We start from the raw sequence: 25,266 nt of genomic DNA on the forward strand, positions 1-25,266 counted from the left end.
CCCATTCACGGCAGAGCATCCTTGATGAGCAAGTGATGTCAAGCTACATTTCTACAATCTGAAACAAACAAACAAAAACAAACAAAACAACACATCATGGATGGCCTAATGCTGAATAAAGTTGAAGCAACTATTTTTTTTTTTTAAAGTATCAACTTATAATGTCTTAGTGTTTCTGGTAAATGTGTTGAGTTAATTTTACTGCCGATTTCAACTTTAATACTTTTGCAAATCTGATCACAGTTTAAGATATGTGGTTAAAATCCCTCCAAATTTCCTCCAAACGTTTTTCATTTTATTGTTTATACACACACCATCACACACACATTTCTACATCTTTGTTTATATATTTATGTATTGATATTTTTAGTACTTTGACTTATTTTTAAGTTCGTTTTCTAATGTTTTGCACTTGATTGTATTTTTTGCTTATTTTACAATAATTATGCATTTAGCATACGCTTTTATCCAAAGTGACTTACAGTGCCAATTCCGGCTAACATTTATATATAGATAATATATCTATTTATATCTGTGTTCCCTGGGAACCCATACCTTTTGCGCTGCTCACCAATGCTCTACCACTGATCCACAGGAAATTTTTATTAACTAAACAGTTTTTAATAGTTTTAGTTAACAATACGACGGTTAAATATGTCTGTTATATGCGTTTAAATAATTGGGATTTACATGGAGAACATGGAGACGTTTCTCTCTAAGAAACGACTTCGGACTGTGTCAGAGCCGGAGCTCACTTATTTCTCTAAATTTCCTTACTCTACATATTTTTTTATCAACCAATTAAAAATAGCAATTATATGTAAGGTTCAGGTTGTGAATTTATCGGGAAAAGAGCATGGTTTGGGCTGCCATTTTATTTTGTGATTTTACTTGAAGGTAGCGTTATAGTGCTCCACATATTCGACTGCTGAGTTAAAAGCGTATTTTAAGGAGACTGAAATTAGAAAAAACAGCAACTAAAAGCCAATTTGAAAATAGCATTGATATTATGGAAAATGTTCCAGTTAACCAGTCAAAAACCTCAGGTCGGACAAAAAGTCGAAAAGTTTTGAAATCTAAATAAACAAAATATAGGCTTTCCAAGACTGCTGCTTTATAAATAATAACTAAACTAGTAAGGAAGCGAGATTCTTTTTTTTTGTTGTTTATGTCATTTTGAGTAAATGCCCCCTTGTTAATCAGACTTTCATTTTTGCATTTGCCAATGCAGCTGTGCTGGCTGCAGGTTTTCGTGTGATTTTTTCTGATACTATAATTTATATTACTTTATGAGAAATGGTTTGGCGGTCCAGAGATCTGAACTAATTACTGATCTCTGCTTTAGAGAAGACGCGTGTCCTGGAGTCTTTTTTCCTCAGGATGAAAAGCACTAAAAAGTCTCCCATTTTGTTCTGAATCACTGTCTCAGGAGAAACGGCGAGACATACTAAAGTAGAGATCTTCGTTTTGTGATTTCTCTCTCCTGCGAGGTCCTTATATAAAGTCTTCATAGAGAGAAAGATAATTAAAAAAAAAAAGGTCTTAAAAGGAAACAAAAAAAAAAAAAAAACAATGCGCCTCCCGGGGCATCCTTAGACGAACCAGTCCTGACACACTTTTTCGATCTAAACATACCCAAAGATAACAAGCTGTGCATCATTCATTTCAAAGGAACACAATGAGTGGAAAAGTGAGTAATGCTTTGCAAGGAACGGCTTTCATCCTGACAAATATTATTTCTTTACACTCCTGCTGTCTCCGCTATAATGTTAAAAACCAGAAAATATAAACACACATATGCATTAGGCATGTGTGATTTTGTCTTGTGATTTTTGCAAGCTTGCACGCGGAGTTATCTCTGCTTTAATCCTTTATCCGTAATGATATTATTGATGATGATGTGTGTTGATGACTGTGTGTGTGTGTGTGTGTGTGTGTGTGTGTGTAGTATCATGGAATCAGCTGTCGAAGCCAGATACGGTGATACAGTAAATCTTGGATTAAAGAAGATACGAAGTAATGAGGAAAGTCTCTCTCTCTTTTTTCTCTTTCCGAAATTTCATCACTAACCTCATTTCTATCTCACTCAGTCACAAATAATGCTTTTCATTTTTGTTTCAAAGGGATCAAAGGTCTAGTTTCACTGCATTAGCTCTGTTAAAGCCGCCTTTATATCTGCTGTGTGAAGAGAAGCCTTTGGCTCAGGTTTGTTTGCAGCTTCAGTCTGCAGGTAAACAGGTGCAGGTTCATTATAGAGCCCTTAAAAGCTTTTTAATGCCTGGAAGGTTAGACACCTTGGCGGTCTATGAAATAAATAAATAAAAAAAAAAAAAATAATAATAAATAAATAAATAAATAAAAACCTTGATTTTTGAGTGATAGTTCAGTATCCTACAGTTCTGGTAAAAAAAAAAAAAAAAACCTGTGAGGCATCATCTTGCAATTCTGTATATATGCTAATGTAAGAATAAGACTCTTATGCTCACCATACAGTAAAAATTTGAAATATTTTTACAATTTAAAAAAAATAACTTCTTTCTTAATAAATATATAAAAAAAAATTTAAAAAAACCCATCATAACCAAGCATTATTCAAATCAAAAATACTGCATTCCTGTATCATTAATAACCATCAAAAACCATTCCAAAATTATTCTTAACTGCTCACTTATCATCAATTATAAAAACAGTTCTCAGTAAAAAAAAACTGCATTCATTTTAGAAATATAAAAAACAGTTTTCAGGAGAAAAAAACTGCATTTATTTGAAATAGAAATCTTATGAATCTTATAGAAATTGTCTTTGCTGTCATTTTTGAGTAATTTAATGCATCCTTACTGAATATTAATTTGCCTTTTTTTAAACTGTACTTACCCCAAACATCTGAATAGCAGTTTCCACAAAAATATATTTTCAACATTGATAATAATCAGAAATGTTTCTTGAGCAGCAAATCAGCATTAGAATGATTTCTGAAGATCATGTGACACTGAAGACTGGAGGAATGAAGCTGAAAGGATCAAAGGAATACATTACATTTTACAATATATTACAATAGAAAACAGTTGTTTTACATTGTAGTTACTTTTTTATATGTATTTTTAATTTAATAATGCAGCCTTGGTGAGCATAAAAAAAATACATAAATTACAGACACCAAACTTTTTTATTTAAAAAGTTTCAACTACCCAGTAGCAGGTGCGTGAATTAAAGGACATCAAAGACAGGGAACTTCTAAAAGTAGGAAAAGAAAAAATCTTCAGTGAAACTGTGAATAATAGAGAGAGGTGAGTCTAGCACGGATGAATCATTTTAGAAATAGTTCACCGTGTTCCTTTCAGTTCAGAAACATCACAAGCATGAATCAGACTGAGGTGGAGAACATGCATTTCTTTAAGCACACACTGACTTGTGTGATCTCTTCTCTCCGTGTCTCTCCGGTCCTGTGCCACAGTCATGTGCTTGAATGATGAAGGTGAACTCTCTCTGACGCTCGCAGTCGATCGGTCCACGCGCCCGCAGACGGCCCTCTCCTGACGTGCGGTTCAGAACCACAGCCTCGAACGGCGCGCTGAGACCCTGCACGTGAAAGCCACAGATTTCACCTACAGAGTGAGAAGACGACAGATTAAGACTTCCATTCTTTTCACCAACTTTCCTGTTTGTACTCTCAGGGTTACTCCTCTTTTTAATCCCACAAAAGCCTTGCAGTGAGAAGAAAGGAGGCAAATTCTTTACTTTTCTAGCTCTTTGTGGTTTTCCCTTCGTTAAATTGTCAATATAAATAGACATGAACTGCCAGCCAAAGTTTGGTGTAGTTAAGAAACTCCGCTATAAGTTAAAACCAAAATACTCAACACGACATATGCACATTGCATGTGTGATTTGGTGTGATTTTTGCAGCTTTACTGCCCTTAAGAGTCCAATATCTCACTTTTATCCTTTATGTGTGTGTAGTGTGTGTGTTTTGTGTGTAGTATCATAGATCCAAGCGCAAAGCCGATACCATGATCAGTAATCTTGTCTGGATTAAAGAGAACAGAGAATGGGAAGTCTCTCTCTCATCTTTTTTTCTCTTTCCACATTTTCATCACTAACCTCATTTCTATCTCCTCAGTTCCCCCCCCCCCACAAATGTCCTTTTTCATTTGTTTGCAAGGACTCAAAGGTCTAGCTCACTGCTTCGCTCTGTTTTAGCGTCGTTATACTGCCGGTTGAAGAGAAACGTCTTTGGCTCAGTGTTTGTTTGCAGCTTTCAGCTCTGCAGGTAACAGGTGCAGTGTTCATTATAGAGCTCTTAAAGCTTTTATGCCTGAGGTTTGAGACACTGCGTTCATAGTCCTCTGAATAAAAAAAAAAAAAATTTAAATAAATAAATAAAAAAAAAACTTGATATTTGAGTGATAGTTCAGTATCCTACAGTTCTGGTAAAATAAAAAAAAATAAATAAAAAAACCTGTGAGGCATCATCTTGCAATTCTGTATATACGCTAATGTAAGAATAAGACTCTTATGCTCACCATACAGTAAAAATTTGAAATATTTTTACAATTTAAAAGAACTGTTTTCTTTTTTAATATATATTTAAAATTTTATTTAAACCTGTCATGCTAAGCTGAATTAAAGGACATCACACAGGACCTTCTAAAAGTAGGAAAATAAATCTTCAATGAAACTGTGATAATAGAGAGAGGTGAGTCTAGCACGGAGGAATCTTTTAGAAATAGTCACCGTGTTCCTTTCAGTTCCGAAACATCACAAGCATGAATTCAGCTGAGGTGGAGAAACTCAGCATTTCTTTAAGCACACACTGACTGTGTGTCTCTTCTCTCCGTGTCCTCCGGTCCTGTGTCACCCAGGTCCACTGCTTGAATGATGAGGTGAATCTCTCTCTGAAACGCTCATCGATCGGACACTCCACGCGCCCGCGACGGCCCGCTCCTGACGTGCGGGGGTTCAGAACCACAGCCTCGAACGTGCGCTGAGACCATGCACGTGAAAGCCACAGATTTCACCTACAGAGTGAGAATACGACAGATTAGACTTTTCCATTCTTTTCACAACTTTCCTGTTTTGTACCTCCAGGGTTACGCTCTGTTTAATCCACTGAAGACTGAGTAAATGAAAGCGGTGAAAGGATCGAGGAATAATTACATTTTACAATATTTAAATAGAAACATTTGTTTCACATTGTAGTTTACTTTTTTATATGTAGTTGTAATTTATATATGCAGCCTTGGTGACATAAAAAAACATAATACGACAAACCAACTTTTTTATTTAAAAAGTTCAACTACCCCTAGCGGTGCGTGAATAAAAGGACCCAAAAAACCTGGACTTCTAAAAGTAGGAAAATAAAAATCGTTCATGAAACTGTGAAAATCGAGAGAGAGTAGGTGAATCAGCCGGATCATCTTTTAGAAATAGGTCCGCGTGTCCTTTCAGTCAGAACTCACAAGCATGAATCAGACTGAGTGGAGGAACTGCATTTCTTTAGCACACACTGACTGTGTGATCCTCTTCTCTAAAGTGTCCTCTCTCTTCTTCCGGTCAACTAAGTGCCACAAAGGTAGTGCTTGAATGATCAAGGTGAAAATCCTATTTTATAATCAGTCGATCGTAGAAAGTCCAAAGATTTAAGGAACGCAAACGTCCCTCCTCCCCGACGTTGCGGTCAGCACCACAGCCTTCGAACGGCGCGCATGAGAGTTTCTTCACGTGAAGCAGCCACAAACTGATTTCACCATTGATTAGAATGAGAATGCATTATCAATAGTAAGACCCGATATTTCTGCGCCACCAACCTTTCCTTTTAGTTTGCTTTCTTAGGTTCTTGTGACTTTTGAGAGGCTTTTTAATCACCACAGAAAATTCTTTTTTTACGTGAGAAGAAAAGGCATTATTCTTTTTACTCTTATTCTTACAATCTCTTTTGGTATTTCCCTTTTGTTATAATATGTCTAATATTGCTGTTTTTTTATATGACTGCCCAAAACAAATTTTGGTCTAGTGAGTGAGAGAGAGAATGTTTTTGAAAGACGTAAAACAAATAATTTATTATGTTTTTACTGTAAGACAGCGGTATAATGTCTATTTGAAATACACTAGTATAATGCGCAGCTGAAAGAGTTTCCACTTCATTCCCCAGTCTTCATGTCACATGGACTTCAGAAACCACCTAGCAACCACCTACAACAGCTTAGCAACCACGGAACACCATAGTAAATGGGCACTCATTATTGGTGAAATCTATTAATATGATTATGTGTGTGTGTGTGTGTGTGTGTGTGTGTGTGTGTGTGTGTGTGTTGTGTAAAACAGCACTGCTGTCCAGCACCGATAAGAGTATTCTCCATCTCTCCTCTCTTTGATCTTCAGAATAAACCCACATTCACCACATATACAGAACAACAGAGAGAGGAAGAGCCAAAGAGATGGAGAAAAAAGCAGCAATCCTTTTGTTGAATAATATTTCACAATCTTTCATTGGCTATTTTTCTGCATGTGTGAGTACATGAGAACAAGAATGAATAATAGTGCATTCAGGCGTTAAAAAAGCAAGCATTCAGAAGTATGTGTGAGGGTTTTTTTTTTTTTCTTTTTTGCAGCTTTGCTTTTATCAAAATGCACTGACACTGAAATAGTAAGTGGTCATTCACACAGGATTTGTTCTAGAAATAAATTATATTTTACATTAAATTCCAACATAAAATGTCTTTTTTAATTGTAATAATATTCCCATATTGCTGTTTTTTTATACCATAATTTTTTAATCAACAAATAACCCCTTGGGAGCAGAAGAGACAATTCGTTCAAAACATGAAAAATATTTTATTTATATTCCCAACTTATTCGAGCAGCAGTATAGTATCTATTTTGAACTACCTTATAAATGTTTATTCAAGTGACATTTGTCCACCAATTCTCAGCATTGAGGTGATCTTGGTAAAACCACTAGCAACCACCTACAACATCTTAGCAAACCACGGAACAACCAAGAATGGGCACTCATATGGTGCAATCCTATTAATTGATTATGTGTGTGTGGTGGGTGTGTGTGTGTGTGTGTGTTGTTAGCACAGTTAAGTAAATTGTAAAACAAATCCTGCTTGTCTTTTTACCGATAAGATTATTCTCATCTAATTCAATCATCTACTTGATCTTTCAGAATCAACCCACATTCACTTACCTACACAGAACAACAGAGAGATGGAGCTGCATAAGTAGAAATGGATTAAAAAAAAAACTTCCTTTTGTTGATTATACTTGACAATCTGTCATTGGCTATGTTTACAAGGATTCTTAATACACTATCAACCAGTTATGATCCCTATTCCCATTCATGCAGTGGGGCATGCAATAATTAAAAATGTAACTGTTTATGGTTGCTTTTGTTGTAGTTTTTTTTAGTGCAGTTGGTGTTTGTTTAGGACCCTACTGCACTTGACACCTGGATGTTCATTTTTCTACTCCAAATGAAGGATCACCTTCTGACACACTATTCACTGATGTTACGTCATTGTGTTGGATGTACCAAGTATTGAGGTATCTGTGTTCAGCGTGACTATTCATTTTCCTAGAGTAGCTATTATTATCTTAAAGGATGCACAGCCTGTCTACATGCTTACGTGCCATGTTTGAAGTGAATCACATGGCTGTCGTAGATGGTGCGTTTGCAAGTGTTGCCTTGTTTTAAGTAAATTGTAAAAAACTTGCAGATTGTATATATTCAATGTTTGAGTTGTAATAAGGTAATGATTCATAACTGAGGAAAGGAAAATTTGCAATATTGATTATCGTGACCAATAAAATATAAATGGTAAAAGACATATTGATTTAAGTTTAAATTATGATTATTATGAGATGGTAGGATAAAGTGATGAGTCTGGGGGTGGAGGTGATATGAGGAGCTATGATGATGTTTTCCCTGAAGCTGTGCACTAAACACACAATAGTCTTTGCACAATTTAGGATATGTGTAGATTGGACATAAACCGACCCCACTGACCATGGTCTTCAGTATCTTTAGATATAAATTATATTCATCTATGCTTTATAGTCATTAAATATGGCTGTAGAAAGAACGTGCCGTGTTCATTAAGAAGGAATGAAAATCATAATGGGTGCATGAACTGAAGCTGGATCCTAAGGATTCACAACACACCACCCCACAGCACACACACCCGACACACACACACACCAACTGTCTTACGTGCTTGACATGCCCTCCAGTATTTCCATAAGCCTGTCAGCGAACACAAAGCTAATGAGAGAGAGAAAGCCCTTGAACATAGAAATTCGCATTTCATATCCTTTTCCTTCGTCTTTCTGTATTCTTCGCGCTCACAATACTTTTTCCTCTCCACCATATTCCTTTAAAAGACCTGTCTCTCACAGTTTTCACTTTCAGAAAAGACTTTTTTTTTGTAGCATTTTATATACTTTCAAAATAATGGGTTTGTTAACTATTTAAATATATTATATTGAAGCTGCATACAGGTAATAATATTCAAAATATTCATGGTAAAAGGCTGAAAATGGGAAAACTGGACTATTTATGTTTTTCTAATTTCTCTCTCTGCAATCAATAATTCACAGCATAATGCAAACTAATTAGTAATAGAATCTTTGTGTGTGTGTATAATAGACACACACATATTAACCGTGTGATGTATCTCATCATTTTTATTGGCGGGTGCGAGCATTTAAATGTATTTGGGTTTGCCATACTGTCTAATTAAACTGGCTTCTACTAAGTGAATGATGAGTTTTTGAGTTTGACGGGACACATGACCGTTAGACCTCAACAACAATGACTATTAACTTTTGCTATGCATGATGTATTAGCTTTTGGTTAGTATATCTAGCCTTTATCATTTTATAATCTATCACGTACACATGTGACCCGTTACGAATTTAAAGTTGGAGCTTTGTTTAGTTTTTTCAAGGTGTCATTATGATGCATATGCCTTGAAAATCAATAACATAGTTTCCATAATCTTCAAAGCTTGTGTAACGCATGTAACTACTGTCGATTATGCCCATTTAGAGCAATGTTTTTGTTACTGGTTAAACATAGTGTGTTAGAAAAAAAAAAAAAACTTTTAATCCCATAATGCTCATTAGCAGCACTAGATGATGTTTTTTTGTGTGTCGATTTGTTTGTTGTTTGGGTGGTAGGTATATTTTTGAATGTCATTAATGTGTTTGTGTAGAGCTTTATATCAAAGTTTCATAAGCTTACTGAATTTAAAACCAGCTATAATGGGTTGGTGCAGACAGGAACCATAACATCACATCTAATTATATGTTTCAAATGAGCTATTTGAGATAACCAGGATAAACATTAAATGACTACGTGTGATATTATTTCATGAACTCTCAAAGCATGAATTAAATTGAATTCAACATCCTTTTGACACCATTTACTGCTTTTTAGTTACCTGCTGCTGACTGTGCATGCACATAATTGTAAGATTCAATTGTGCAAGCAAATGACACTTTTATGGTCGAAATGAACGCATGGCTGTGCATGACGTTGAAAACACTGCCCTGAGAACCTCCTATCTGTTATTGGTGACAACGAGCCAGACTATAGTGTTGTCTGCATTTAACGGGGCCATGTGGTGTTTGAAATCAAAGTTTACCGAACTCACCGGCAGCTGTGATTTACACACACTGTTTTACTGTCACACGTAGACACGGAGCGTCTTACAGACCTTCACGGAGTCACATCCACCTGCAACACACATGACACACACCACACAACGACACGCACACAACACAACCCACACACCATCAACACACACAAAACACACTACGGAATGCTGTCCTTTTTAATCATTCAAGGGCCGAGAGTGACTTCGACATGCTTTCGCTTCCTCTTCTCTGTCACTCAGGCCCCCCCTTTCTTTCACTTCAGTCTCTTGTCGCTTCTGATTTGAACAGAAACAGCATGTGAAGGTTCCTCCCAGCTTCGGTTCTCTCTTTCAGGACCGAACAACTAACCTATAAACTAAAAGACAGTAACATACCGAAGAGAATCAGTGCTTCGTAGACATCTAAAATATATACAGTATGTAATATAATTTATATTTATATATACAATGTAATGGAAACGTAATAAATTAGTATAGTAAAATATAATTGATATTTATATATGAATATATTCATAGAATTTTTATAATATTTTTATGATTAAATGTAAAGATTTTTCAGCCTATTACAATGAGTTGTTTATTTTCCTTTCATAACTGCACCCGTCCACAAAAACACGCAGTCCCCATTGTGCCATTCACTGGCGAAATGGTCTATATATGCATAAAATATATATACAAATACTTATTAGATTATATCTTATAGTATATATATATATATTCATCTATATATATATATATATATAAATATATATCTATAAATATATAGATATATATATAATGTATGTGCCTTTACAAAATTGGTGGAGACACCTTTCCGATGAAATACATAACTTCCAGCTAGTCAGATAATAACATGGATTTATCCTCCATTAATACCCAGAAACTTAATTGTTACTTTGCCTGCTTTTAATTGTGTGGTTATTAATTGTACATAATTGTTATTTTTTCTTTACAGGCACTTTGGTCAACTGTGTGTTTGTTCGTAAAGTGCTAAACAAATAAAGTTTGTATGGTATGATTCTCACTGCTCTGGCCTTTGGATTCCAAATACCGTCTACTGTCTTTACTTTTGAGATTAGATTTGCGTTTAATTGTAGGTATATTAAAATCTAGCAAAGCATTGCTTAGCAACTACAATGATTAATCTTGCATGTGATCTAGCATTCACAGCATTTACTCACATCTTTATAAACCGCGCTAGCTTCCGTTACGCTTTCAACTCAAATCACTGGAGCATTACAAAACAAACCATCAATTATTCAGCCATGTTTGTTTTTTGTGTACCTGCCACAATTACCCTCTTAACAACTCAAGTCCTCGCTTTCAACATAAATTATTAACGCCCTCTTAATTAATTACTCTCATCGTTGTTTGCTGGGAGTAACCATTAACACACTTTATATTTAATTACATTTTATAGGTACATTATACCTGCAACACACACTGAAGACATTTGAGTGTCCAACACAAACCTAAGTCAATCAGATCTGTGCTTTTAACATGCATGGATAATATTTTCCTTAGTTCATTGTGTGTTTTCTTAGTTTTCTTAGTTCAACGTAACCCCTTCGGGCTGTTGTCCCATAAAAACAAAAGGTCTTAAAAAAATACAAAATGGGGTTTTAGAGGAATTCGAAAATGCAGTATTTTCTGTGAGGGGTAGATTTAGGGAGTAGGGTTACGTGTAGGTGCTGAAATGTTGTGGTGTGTGTTGTGTGTGTGGTGTGTGTGTGTTGTGTGGTGTGTGTGTGTTGTGTGTGTTAATTTCATAAATCACATTCTACCCTTATAAATAATTATAATATGGTATATTTTTTAACATAAATATAATTAACATAGTATTTGTGTAATACTACTATTTTCAATGATGTATAATTGAGAAAAAGGTAATTTATTAAAGTTTGTTATACATAATTATAAATCTTTATAAATTCTAATTATATTTATATAAGTATACATTTAAACATTTAGACAATTATGTCTTATTTTAAGTATAATATTAACTTCTAATTATGGTTATAATCTATATCTGAAATCTATTTTAAAATATAATGTAATATTAATAGTTAATACTCAAAATGGTATAATATTCATAATTGCAGTATAGGTGGGGGGCAAATAGAGATAGTGTATTAATTGTTAAAAAAAAAAAGTTATCTCTTAGCAATGTATTGTTCATGATAATGTTTGAGAAAATCAATTTATTTTACTTTAATTTTTATTTTAATATATATAATTAAAAAAATATGCGATATTACATTTTGTCCCTTAACAACAGAATTATTTAGCTTTTTTATTGGTGGTTTTAAACATGAAGTGGATATTACACTTTTGCTCTGTTTTTTATGTTTGACTCAACTATAACCCTTTATCCTTTCTTTCTTTCTTTCTTTCATCTCCCCTCTGCGTCTCTCTCAAGGGAAGCATTATGTGATACAATAGTTTAATTATTTCCTTGTCAGAATACGTCAGGGATGTTTGTGTAAAGGTCACATGTGGCATTAAATCACATCACATTAATCACACACAAATTATACTTGTATGTTGGGGAAGATGGGAACAGGTTGGCGATAAAACCTTTTGTGTGTGTCTGTGTGTGTGTGTGTGTGTGTGTGTGTGTGTGTTCACGTGTGTGTGTGTGGTGTGTGTTTGTGTGGTGTGTGTGTGTGTGTGTAAGTGTTTGTGGAAGGGTTGGGTCTCTTTAAGCAGCAGCTGTCTGACTATAATGCTGCCAGTAAAAACTCCACTGATATTCCCCACAGAACTCATTTATTTAGGAGGAATAAAAAAGAGAAGAGATTGTTAAATCTGATATTTTTAGTATTTTATGGAGAGAAAAATGAAAACCACCAATGACACTACAATTATCAGAGATGGAAAAATGAAAAAGAAAACTTGTGCTAGAGGAAGAGTAAAAGAAAAGACTTCCTTTGTGAACTTTGCCAAAATTTGGTTTTGGGGGGGGTTTTTTTATTATTATTATTAATGTCCATCCACCTGACATCTTTTTAAATTGCTTTGAGATGTTTTAGAGTTTAAAGTTTATTTGATATTTTGATTTCCGATTGAAACTGAAGGGTTTGTGTGCCATTTCAGAACTTGAACTGAAATGCATTTTCAATTGAAGTTAGTTAGGTAAACAGGATGCAGAATTGCAACTGAAATTTGTAGGTAAATGACATGCCTTGTAATTCAAATGAAATGAATATATGAACTATTTTTTGAACTTGTATTTTTGAACTTATTTTTGAACTTTTGAACTTTACAATAGATAGATAGATAGATAGATAGATAGATAGACAGATAGTGTGTGTGTCCTCAGGCAGTGACTCAGTGTAAGTGTATCAGAGAAATACAGTTCAGCTGGGTAATCTGATACATTGGCAGCAGCTGATCTGGTAACCATCAGGGGCTCTTGGAAAGCATAAAGCATCTTTATAATCAGAATGAACAGATGGAGTACACATACACAACCACACACACACACACACACACTCACCACACACACACAACACACACCCACCCTCATCACTGAGACTGTGCCTACAGAAAGGATGTGCAAGAGCTGTACTACACAGCCAGTAGCCTATAAAGCCAGCCACATTTCTTGCTTTCTTACCTGCATAGCGGAACTGGTGCTGGCCTTTGTCCAGAGCCACTAAAGGAGTGATCCAGCAGAAAACCACATCTGGGGAGTTTTTTCAGATGACGCCATGGTATGAGCTCTCAATCCACGGCTTGCGCTTGTTCACTAATAAAGAGATATTATCTTTGATTGACTTTTAAATCAAACCATTTGACCATCTGTTTTGAAATGATTTCTGCATCTCCAAACACAAGATTGCAGGCCCTCTTTTAAATGTTCACAAAGGTACGATTGCTCAGAATACTGTTCGGCTGATTCACACCGACATGAAATGCCACGCATTAGCAACCTGTTGCGAAACCCCTTCTTTATGCTTTAATAGTGTACTTTGATGTTTTTTATCTGTTTAAAACAGTTGGGTAACTTACTCTCAGTGCCCTTCCATCTCAATCAATGCATGAAATAGTTTCCCAGGCCTGTTTCTTTCTTGCTTGCTTCACCAACAGTGAATGTTCAAACGGTGCACCGTAAGCTTGATCAGAGCTGACTGACGTTTTCTTTCCTCATCAGAAAATGAAAGAAGGAAAGAATGCAAGCCAAATTTTCTTCAGTGTTATTTTAAGAAGTTGGCAAAGGTTGTTTTAAGCAGCACATAATGTAATACACAACCATAACAACGATGATACACAGGCATTTTTTTTGGCGCAAGCGTGTACCTGGGGACTTTGACCACTGAAAGGGGCACAATGTTTGCTCCCAGTTTCTGGATATTGCCCCGTTGACAGTCAACATTTTCCCCAGCAGCATTGCTCAAAAGTTGCCAACAGTGTTCATCACCTTAGTCTACACCAGCACTTTATGGATTTTCTTTAGGGTCCTCTGTCTTTAAAATGCAGCAGTTTTTTCAAATAATTCAAGACTCTTGATGGCACTTGTGGAGAAAATCATGTTCAAATTCATGCAGTGCAGTAAAGAAAGACTATATTGAGGCGAATACCCATTGCCCGAGCCCATATTGCAGTCTGAAGTTGATCGTACATCAGTTCGTTTAACAACCAACCATTTAAAAGTGATTGGCGCTTACGCAGCCAACAATTTTTTTATGTTGTACAATGAATTAATGTTGATTAATAATTAAAAAAAGACTGCATATGAAATGTATCAAAGACATTAATTGACATTTTTTGATCCTTAAGACTACATACAAACTATATTGTTTGATTTCTAACCAGACACTGAAGAGAACAGAGACAGAAACCTGGCAAATGAAAATATACAATAATTTGTAATTAATTCTTGTTGTGAATTACACCTGGAAAAGGTCAACCCACATGTGCACCTGATCTGCTCTCACTTTCTTCTCTCATCCACAATTTTTCTTCTTATAAGAAATAAAGCATGCCCTCTAAAGGTCAGGGCCACATCATTTACTTGTTTTATGTCCCAGAGAGACCAACTAAATGAAGAAGCACAGAAGAGAGAGGTACAGAAGGGAGGACAGAAGAAGATGAAGAAAAATGGGAGTCGTGAGACTGACTGCTGCCAAAATCACTAAAAATCGACTTCTGTTTTGAAGACCTGGAAAACAGGACTTTTCATTGACTGTTAAATACAGGCAGTCCACTTTATACCTTGCGAAGAGGAAAAAAACATTAATATAAACTAAAAAAAAAAAAATAATCAATGCAAACTAAAATAATTCTCATTCTGGGTCAATCCAAGAGCTTGCAGAACCAAGCGAAAGAGTCTCTTTATTTTTCGCACATACCCACCGAGGCAATAAAGTGTTAATCTGTCTCAAAGCTTTTTTAATCACGCTTCACTGTTATGGTGTTTTCCTACACCGGTGTCCGAGCTCCCCACCAAATGCATGGCTCTCGTCCTTCTTTCCTCTGCTTTCTCTTCTTACCAATGCCATTGTTTTTGTAAACTGTAAGTATTTCCAGCAAGAATTGTTTTAATGTGGCTAAAAAAAATAGCAACAAGAAAAAGTCAAACATATTCTTTTCCCAATTAAATGCAGTGTTTATTTCAACCAGCTTGATATTGATTCATAAAATCCAGATATCGGGATTCTATGCCAGTGTTTCCCACATGGCTTTTTAGCAGTGTCGCACCCACACGGATGAATCTGCTGCCAGATCTACAATTCCACGTCAAAATAAATCATAGTTTAATAGAGAGTAGTAATCTGGATTGGCCTTTAATAATAATAAAAAAAAGGCATGTACCGCAAAATAATAAAAGAAAACTTTCACTGTAAAACTTTTCACTGTTAAAATCTGATTTTTAAGATCTATTTTTTATTTACTTAACCCCCCCCCCCCCCCTTCATAGTTGATGATCAAATATTTAATATATACAATTGTAATATACAAAGTTTTTAAAATAAGTTTACCTTCAGTTGATTCGCATGATTGTGTTGATTATTGGTGTAGTTAGTGAGTGAACTGCATATTTTGTGCAATTTATTATTTGCTCAATAAATTATTTGTATTAATTATATAGATATATATTATCTATATATATATAGATATATATATCGATATATATTAATTTTACCAGTTACCATTAATCTGTGAAAATCAAAAATGTATAATGAAGGAAAACAATAAATATTACAAACCATTTAAACCAGATTAATCAGTAATTGGAGAAAGAAATTAAGAAATTCGTATCAACACCCAGCCTAAAATGCATATATATACAATGAATAATGGTGGAGCCTGGGATAGACGATATAGCTGTTTTGCTCACATGTGTTCAGTGGACCTGAAAGTGATCTTCTGATTGGAGAAGGTTTGGGGGTATGGTCTGCTTCAGTTTCTTTTTATATACTACAACAAGAAAAGGTCTGCTTTATTAGATAATAGATTAACAGCATATTTAGGGCTGAAGGTTTCCTCACCAATGAAGCCAGTTTAGCATAAGTACTAGTCAACACCAGCTTGCGGCTCCCACAGCCACTGTGCTCATGATTGAACAGCATTTCCCACAGCAGGCAGTGCAGTAAGCCTTGAAGGAGTGCGACTCCCCTGCAGCTTCATTGTGCCTTACTATACAGAGGCGCTGTTGGAATCACAGAGCCAGAAGGGCTCCTTTAACAGTCGTGTGCATTTAGAGCCAGAAATGGGTTCCGTTCATATCAATCGCTTATTGAGGAAAATGAGCCAGAGCATTGGAGAGAATGACCAGAACTCAGGTTACAGGAAATAAATACATAAAATATAAGCCTTTTTTTATAGTGAGTTATGAAAATGAATGTTGTTTTGATCTAAATGTGCAGATTTGATTGAGCTTGTGGATGACAGTTTTCATGTTGTATATTCAGCAGCAGAAATTGTTTTTGTATTATACTGTAAGGGAAAAGAATAAAGATGTGTAGATATACTTGTTTGTTAGAATACTGCAGGAACAACAGGGTTTCTGCAGGATTTTATGAAGGGAAATGTAATACTTTTAAAGAACTTTTTAAGACCAAGACAAAACAATTGGGGAACACAACTCATTCATGTTCTCAAAATGTACCACAATCAGGTTCTGTTAGCTGGACTTCAGAGAATAAAAGTGCAATTTTCCAAAAAATACAATCTCCATTACTTTTTAATTCATTTGACACAAGATTAGCCTTGAAATACTTGGTTTTCCAACCACAAGACTTTGGGAAATATTTTACTGTACCTGCAAAAAAGTGTATGTTTTTTCTCAATAATTTTGTCTTTTTTCCCAAAGATATCTTAACTCACGATACATTTACCTGAGAAGCAAAAGAAGTGTAAATAGTCTTGTTTCGTGCGAAATTATCAAAAAAGAAGCATGTGAATAAAACAAGAACAAATGTCAACCGACTCAAAGAGGGGGTCATAACAGAAAAATCAACTTCGTTTGTATGGAGATAAGTTTTTTTTTTTTCACACCCCACTAGCAGATATTTGTGCTTGCTTTAAGCATAAACTTACTTAATTTAGTTCAGTTTTGCAAGAAGAAACCAGAAGCATGATCTTCATTTTGCATCTCACGTAAATGAATCTTATGTAAGAATGTTTAGTATATATTTGTATTGGAAAACAAAGACAAAAACACTGCGGACGGATATACTTTTTTCAGTGCATGAAACATTTCTAATGCTATGACCCACAGAAACCCTGAATACGGATGGAACCAAAAGTTATGAGATTTCCAGATCGACTCCAAAAATATCCCCCGCCCCCCACCACCCGCCCATTTGTCTTGTTATTCAGGATCATGTCATCTTCTTTAGGACTGTAGGGTCATTACCACCCAAAATCACTCTCTCTGATCACATAATATGAAGATGCCTGATTAAGTGACTCTAAACTCTCAGATGTTTCCATTAGGCTGCACTAATGGACTGAGCTGAACTTAATTCTGCAAAGATTACTAGAGATGAGAGGATCGGAGATGAGACACGACAGAGTTCAGTGGACTCTCTGGACACACACACACATGCCATGCTGCCCGTGACTCTGACAACTCTGGGATTAGGCGACTTTGTTAGTCTAATGGAGAATTTACAATGGGAATAGTATGCTGTTTAAAATAAGTTTCAAAGTATATCAGATCCTTACCAGGGTCCCCTTCAATAATCAGACTGGGTCAGATTGTCCACCTTATTATTTGATATTCTTGATGCTGCTCTGTATGTTGTTAGGATGACAAAAACAGCACTTTTTTTTTTGTCAATTTTAGCTGTTTTGATTTTAAAGCATCATTTGCATGATTCATGTAAAGTCATGAATTATTGTGACAAGAAAAAAGGAGCCATTTTCAGCATATTAGGCAATATGAATGTGTGCATGTTGTCAAATAAAAACGATATTTCCAAATAGATAAAACTGATTATTTTACAATAATATTCCAAAAATGATTTTACTCTTTAAAAACTTTTTTTTTTGTAATGTGTAATAAACTTTGATGAACTCCAACCAGGGTTATTAAAGTTAATTAAAACTAAAACTGAAACTAATTTTAAAGCCAATAAAAACATTTTTATTCTTAAAATAAAATAAACGTTAACCATGATGTACTAAAATAACTAAATACTGAAACAAAAACGAAAACTACTAAACTACAAAATCACTAAAACTTTAACTAAAATTAAAATAAAATCTCAAAGATACAACAATAAGTGAATGACTGAAACATTTTGTAAAAATGTGCTTTTAAGACCTGCAACCTTTATTTTTGACTTCATTTTCTGTGTTCAATATAATATAATATAATATAATATAATATAATATAATATAATATAATATAATATAATATAATATAATTTACCCTGGCTGTAACCCTATAGAGGATAACCAGTTTGAAGAATGAATGGGTGGATAAAATAATAATAATTACTGTTGGCATAATATTATTTCTTTATCTCTTCTTTTCCTCTATCCTGTCCACTCTTAGAATCCCAGCAGCTCCTGTATAGAGGAACCATAAAAACGCTCCAATACAGCTGTAAAACCACCAAAACAAACTCCATAGTCCTGATGTAAGAGCTCCTAAACTCCAAAACATGAGGGGTGTGTGGAGAGGTTCATCAATCAACAAAAAAAAGAAGGAGTAGAAGTGAGTGTGTGGGCCACCCATTAGCACCCAAACAAACACACACAAACACAAAAACAGAACAACATAAAGGATTAACATGTAGCTTCTTTTGTGTAATGATGATGATGATGAGGATAATGACACACTCACTCCACTAATGAATATATATGAAACATGGTTAACAATCAATCAGAGGACTGTCAGAACCCACACAGGCAGCCTCAGCGAAACCAAACCCAAGAGCCTAACGAGGTACCGACTTCAGCGGAACCCAAAAACAAGAGCCTAACGATTTCTGTTCCAACACATCCTGAATTCTAGGTCAAAAGTACTGCTCATCTTCCAAAGAACCAGTCTTTCAGTGTTAACGTGATGTGTTTACTGTAAAAAAATACTTTCTAAAATCATTTAAGGACCTAGAGGAGAATGAAAACTTGTGTGAAAATCAATTTGGGGAACAAAATGGCATTAACTCATCGCCGATTGGTCGAGAGGGGAGGGGGCACTATAAATACAAGGAACTACATTTTTTTTGACCATAAACAACTCCTGAACCGGTGGTTATAGACCCATACAATATAATTCTATAATGTTGATTCATCATCGTTCAAGCATGGCATGGGGCAAACTGTTTACTTAAGGGGCTATAACTCTTTGAAAGGAATGATATATTTTCATTTGGCACGTTCGATGTATAGGCCCAATTATAAGAATTGTCTTGCAAAAAAAAAAAATCATCTAAAATAGTCATTTGCCTCTTTGATTTTAGCGAGCTTATAGGTTTGCTAAATAATCCATGATATCTTGTTATGCACACACCTTTAAGATCGTAAAAGTCGTCTAAAACCTTGATAATCACTTTTGTTTGAGAGCGGTTTTTTGTAAACATTTTACTACTTATTTGGAAATGATCGACAAAGTAGTACAACTAATATGGATAACAAAAAGTAGCAACATTTTGATTTAAAAACACATAACAGTAGCCCATTGTTTAACATTTGTGTTTCACCGATAGTTTTAAACACTAAGGAATTTTAGGCATCATAATATTATAATGAACTATAAGAAGGATGTTTCTTTCATGATGATCTCATTCATGTTGAGATTTGTTAAGACTACTTTAGTAGTTAGTAGTTTTTAATAAAGGTTAACTTTAAAGTGTGCATTAGATGAAGCTAAGTTAATTTAGCAGGTGGAAATGAGAATGTTACCGAACACACATAATATTAGCCTTATGCATCTTTATAAATCAGTAGTTTCTGCAATCTTGATAAATCAGATAGTTCTGCCAGTTAAAAAAACAAAAACAAAGAACACACGCAAAGACAGATAATCTGCAGCATATTACTGCACCATGCCTGAAATATATACTTTATGTGCTATATACATAATTACGTGAAAGAAGTCCATATATTCATTGATTTGACAACCCAAGGTCTACTAGTTTTCCGTTCCTCTCCTTATAATGACATTGCCGTTTGTTGCTGTTTAAATTAGTGGAAAGTAACGCAATAGGACTGACCTGAGAACGTCATCAGCTTCTGAGTGTGTCACCATTAATGTGCAAACACACAGGTACAGGTGGTCCTAACCTACCAAGACCAGGTCTAATACAGAATCTGCTGACACTGATCCTTGTGGTTTATTTTATGATTTCCAGATGTTTATGATCATTCCAAGCCAAAAAAACACTGAAATTTTGTGCAAAAATAAATTTTGACATATACTACTATCTTAAGTTTTTTGAAGAATACACATAAAGATTTCTGTCTGCAGTCAATCCCGTGACAACTGACTCAAGAAATTGAAGTGAATCATGAAATACACAAACAAGCAAAGCTGAAACACAGGATGGATAAACACTGAAAATGGAAAGAGAAAGACAAGAACATGTATCACTGGACAGGCCAGGACAACAATATAAGACAAGAAAAAAGATGAGAAAAGCTGAGCATTGATAAATTATTGTAAGCTCCATATCTTCAGTCAGTTGCATAAACACTATATATTTTATGAGAAGGCTTATGCAAGGAAGAAAAGCAATCATGCTGTCTCAAATTAAACCCTTTTAAAACTAGATTTACTGTATTGTTATAAACTACAGTAGGATTGCAGCTGGAGAGTATTGAATTCACTAAAACGAATTAACTCGCTACCAAAACAATTATTTATCAATAATTTGCATATTGAAAACATTATATAGTTTATATTAAATATGTTTTACACTTACACTCATAAAAAAGATACAAAACGAGACACTACTCTCAAACCCTCAAACTTTGATGATGGCATCATATGACACTTATTGTGACAGAAGAAGAGAGAAAATAACTATTGTATCCCAAAAACTCACATACAGCATCATGCAGTATGTGATCAATTTTCACCAGCACCTGATCAGTAAGTAAGAATGTCATTCTCTCAACCACTAATCTCACACAACAATAAAAACTCCTCAATTAAAAAACAAGTAAGATAAACATCTTGATCCACAATGTTTTCAAAAACTCCTGACCAAAAAGATGCATTCACCAGTCATTCAGAAAAAGCGCACAATCAATAAAACCCATCAACTACAAAATAATCATTACTTACTGCTTTTTTAATAATACAACATTTTTTATTACTCGTGTGAAGATATGTTGATGTAGCTTGATGTCTTACCTCTGTGCGCGCGCACGCAGGAGAGCCCGAGCGCGAGCAGCATCAGGACCAATGCTCGGTTCATTGTAGTAAAACTCCTCCGGTCTTTTCTGTTCTCCCTGATCACACTAACACAATGAGAAGATTGGGTGAGATGCTTAAAAACACATCTAAATTAAACTGCAGAATGCAGGAGTCGCGGAAAGATTTCAGGTGAGCTGGTGCTCTGTCGCATGAAAGCTTGAGTCTCTGAGAGAGAGAGAGAGAGAGAGAGAGAGAGAGAGAGAGAGTTTCCTCAACGACTACTAGACCATCGCTACCCTTTATGTGTCTATATATAATATAAAATTTTAAAACACACCCAATATTCATTCATCTATCAGTTTTCCAAAACGCTTATTCTCTGTAGGGTCGCGTGCACCCAAAAATATATATATATATTTTTTTTAAATATCAAAATATTTTAACTAAGCCCACCAAAATTTTGAAAATAGTGAAATACTTTACTTTGTGATGGATCTTGAAAAGGTGAATTTTGGCTCTATCTGGTGGCCATTTTCGTGAACTACAGTCTGGTATATTTTACATCAATACATTTCACTAACATACATACATTCAGGAAAAAGCTTGTCCCCTCGTTATTTTAAGTAATGAAATCGAGACCCCAATTGCCGATTTGCGAAATAATGGTGTGTTTTTGAACGATATTAAAACGATTAATTCTAGCACTCATCAATCCATGTAACGACGAGCCAATGAGATAAAGTTGTGGGCGTGGCATACATGTAGCCACGCCCCCCAAAACACGGCGGGAGAAAGAGACGAGTGCAGTGCTGACTGGTTTGACTTGTTCAAGCCTGAAAAATGCTTGCTAATATTCCCTGAAGAGGCTTTAATGACATGTGGATGATCGCAGACGCATGCCGCCATGCAGGATACACGTGGGAGATGTTCGATTCTAGAAAACCAAAACGCCAAATGCAGGTATATTTTCTGGCTCTGATGGTGAATTTTCGCACATTCACATGTCGGTCTGCCCAAAGCCCATTAGTCCCCGTTATCGCATCAGTTTTCATCTTCGGATCCGCGTTGAGAGGTGCTTTCCCCAGCGCATAACTTTTATTTTACTCAATCTTCTTTAAATATTATGAATTTGAAGTCCTGCGCATATTCCTATTAGCAAAAGTTTATTTATAAGCAAACTTCAAGTTACACGCGCGCGTGCGTCAAACTGACTGAGCTCAATCATTTAAAAAAAAACAGTCATTTTATATTTATAAATATTGTTTGTTGAAACAACGAATTAACGCAATATATATATACACTTAGATTGTGATTTTTTTTTTATTATCTACATTTATCTTTATTATCTATGATTTTAAACTTTATAACTGTGAACTAGTTATGTGCCGTTTCTATTGAAACATGTATTAAAAACTTTTTGGAACACATTTGTGTATGCTAATATCTAATAAAATAATAATTATTATTATTTAAGTCAGATTTATTCAAATAAGCTTTATGCTATAAAAAATTAAAAACCTTAAAAAACACTTTATATCTCACACATATTTAATTTTTCAATTCCTGTGTGCTTTTAGCCTCTTTGCCACACAGCATTTCACCCTGAAGCCACAGACTCCAACAACACATCAGTTCACCAGTAAAACTGGCAATTTAAAATTGTCAAACCGCCATCTGAATTGTTGCAAAATACTATGGAAACAATTTGAAGAGGAGAGTGAGGACATGAATATCCAAATCCATGCAGCGAGATACATGAAAGATAACTGAGGGGCAAGAGGGTTGGTGTCCGTCCATTTTTTGATTCTTCATTATTGAATTCAAAGGAAACATTAAGAATATGACTATGTTTGTTTTAGATGAGAGGGAATTGTAGAAAGAGAGGACCTTAATTTGTGCTCCAGTTGTGTGGAAAGAGTTTTTCACTGACTGGCCAACTGACAAGAAACACCAGAAGCTCCATTCTTCTTGTGAAAAAAAGCATTTTTGCTTGTGTGAGTGGCGAAAGACCTTCGTTACGGCTGGAGTATCTGCGAAAGCATCAGAAAACTCACACTACAGAAATGCCGTTCACTGCTCTCAATGTGGACTGATGTTTCAAGTAAAAGTCACCTGTGACAATGAAAGAATTCACACTGGAGAGAAGCACACACATGCCATTCAGCGTGGAGTCGGCCGTCCTAATATTGTTTCATAGTTCATCAGGTCACTTAGCATCTGCTGCATCACTCTGGAGAAAGCTGTTTAAGTGTGATCAGTGTGGGAGAGGCTTTACTTCATCGGCAAATCTAAAAAACACCTGACACTTCCTTATGAATGAAGCCCATAAAATGCTCTTTGTGTGGAAGAGTTTTCACGGCAGGACTCCTTGAATCAGCACCAAGTCCATGATGCTGTCGCGGGATCACATGTTTTTAAGTGTGGCAAGAGGCTTTGCACATAGCTAGTCATTTGAAGCAGCACCTCAGGATTCATAATGATGAAAAACCGTTCCAGCTGCCGCGGTGTGGAAGGAGATTCACACAAAAAGGCCACCCAAGCAAGCACATACAAGCCTGGCTGGAGAGGAACCTCAAGCACCAGCTCTCTCAATCATCTCTGCTTGATAGATCAAATAAATGAAGACAATGATAGTAAATATTATGTTGTGTTCAAAAAGAGTTTTTTTTTTTGTTGTTCAAATAAAAGTTGCTTTGAAATCTCACAAGATTTGTAGAGATGATATTCTTTGATTTTGAGTACAAGTATTGCTTTACTAATGTCAGATTTATGTATTTTTATTCTTGCAATTTATTAAGAGCATGCTTTAATTGATGTCCTGATCATTGAGACACACAAGCACAGGACCAGAATATGTGAAAGAAGATGACATGATCATCTAAAGCATTTAGTCTGTTTAATGAGGATTCATGTGAGCCAAACTTAAAGAACAATTAAACAAAAAGATGAGCCCCTAAAGGGACCTTTAGAAAAATAAAAAATACACAGATTTTCACATGCTCATGAGAAACATTTGTGTGCTCATGAGAAATTTTCACAAGAAGAGTCTGATTTAGGCTATTCTTTGTATTCTTAAAAAAAAAAAAAAAAAAAACTCTTCTCTAATCTTTTTGTATTCTATCCATTTATTAATTTTTAGGAACATTTGTGTTGGGATAAGCGAGTTACATCAGTTACTAACTCAACATGCAGATGCAGTACTGTATATCACAGATAAATCACAGGGTTACTTGACTCTTGTCTGGATGTTACAGGAACAGATTATGTTTATCTGCTGTAAAATTGTTGACTGATGAAGGAATGCTACCATCAAGAGTTTTTGTAGTACACTACAAAAATAAATAAAACATTTTAATTAGTGTAATTTCAAACAGTTATTACAGCACTTTTTCTTATTGTTGTTTTTCTGTTTACTGCAGATCTTTTGTGAGTGGAGCAGGACCTGCAAGGAAAAGGGGAAAAAAAAGGGAAAAACCTGAAACAAAGAATAAAGTAATGACTTTTTGTATTGTGTGTATTTCTGTAGGTTAGCAATGTCTCTGCAGACGCTATATATATCCCATCAAACTAAGTGACTCAATTTTGCGTTATTACGTAATGACGCCATCGTACAATCACAACGTCATTTAGCAACTTTTAGCAACAAATCTACTTTCCTTTAGCAATTTCCCCTGAAAATGAGTTGGAAACACTTTTTTTTATTGCTAAGAACATACAAAACCAATGCCAAAGGTAATTGAGAATTCAATATTCAATTATAAGTTAAAAAATCAGGAAAATACTATAAGT

At 35.1% G+C, this 25,266-nt stretch overlaps 1 protein-coding gene and 1 pseudogene across 1 annotated transcript in view; one reads left to right on the forward strand and one right to left on the reverse strand.

Annotated features, from left to right (window-relative positions):
- LOC109075228 (NACHT, LRR and PYD domains-containing protein 3-like) overlaps positions 1–25,266 on the forward strand; it is a 388,647-nt gene that overhangs the window by 333,495 nt on the left and 29,886 nt on the right.
- On the reverse strand, positions 3,291–21,538 carry LOC122147839 (annotated as a pseudogene).

Source organism: Cyprinus carpio, chromosome A15 (assembly GCF_018340385.1).
Source record: "Cyprinus carpio isolate SPL01 chromosome A15, ASM1834038v1, whole genome shotgun sequence".
NCBI classification, from domain to species: Eukaryota; Metazoa; Chordata; class Actinopteri; order Cypriniformes; family Cyprinidae; genus Cyprinus; species Cyprinus carpio.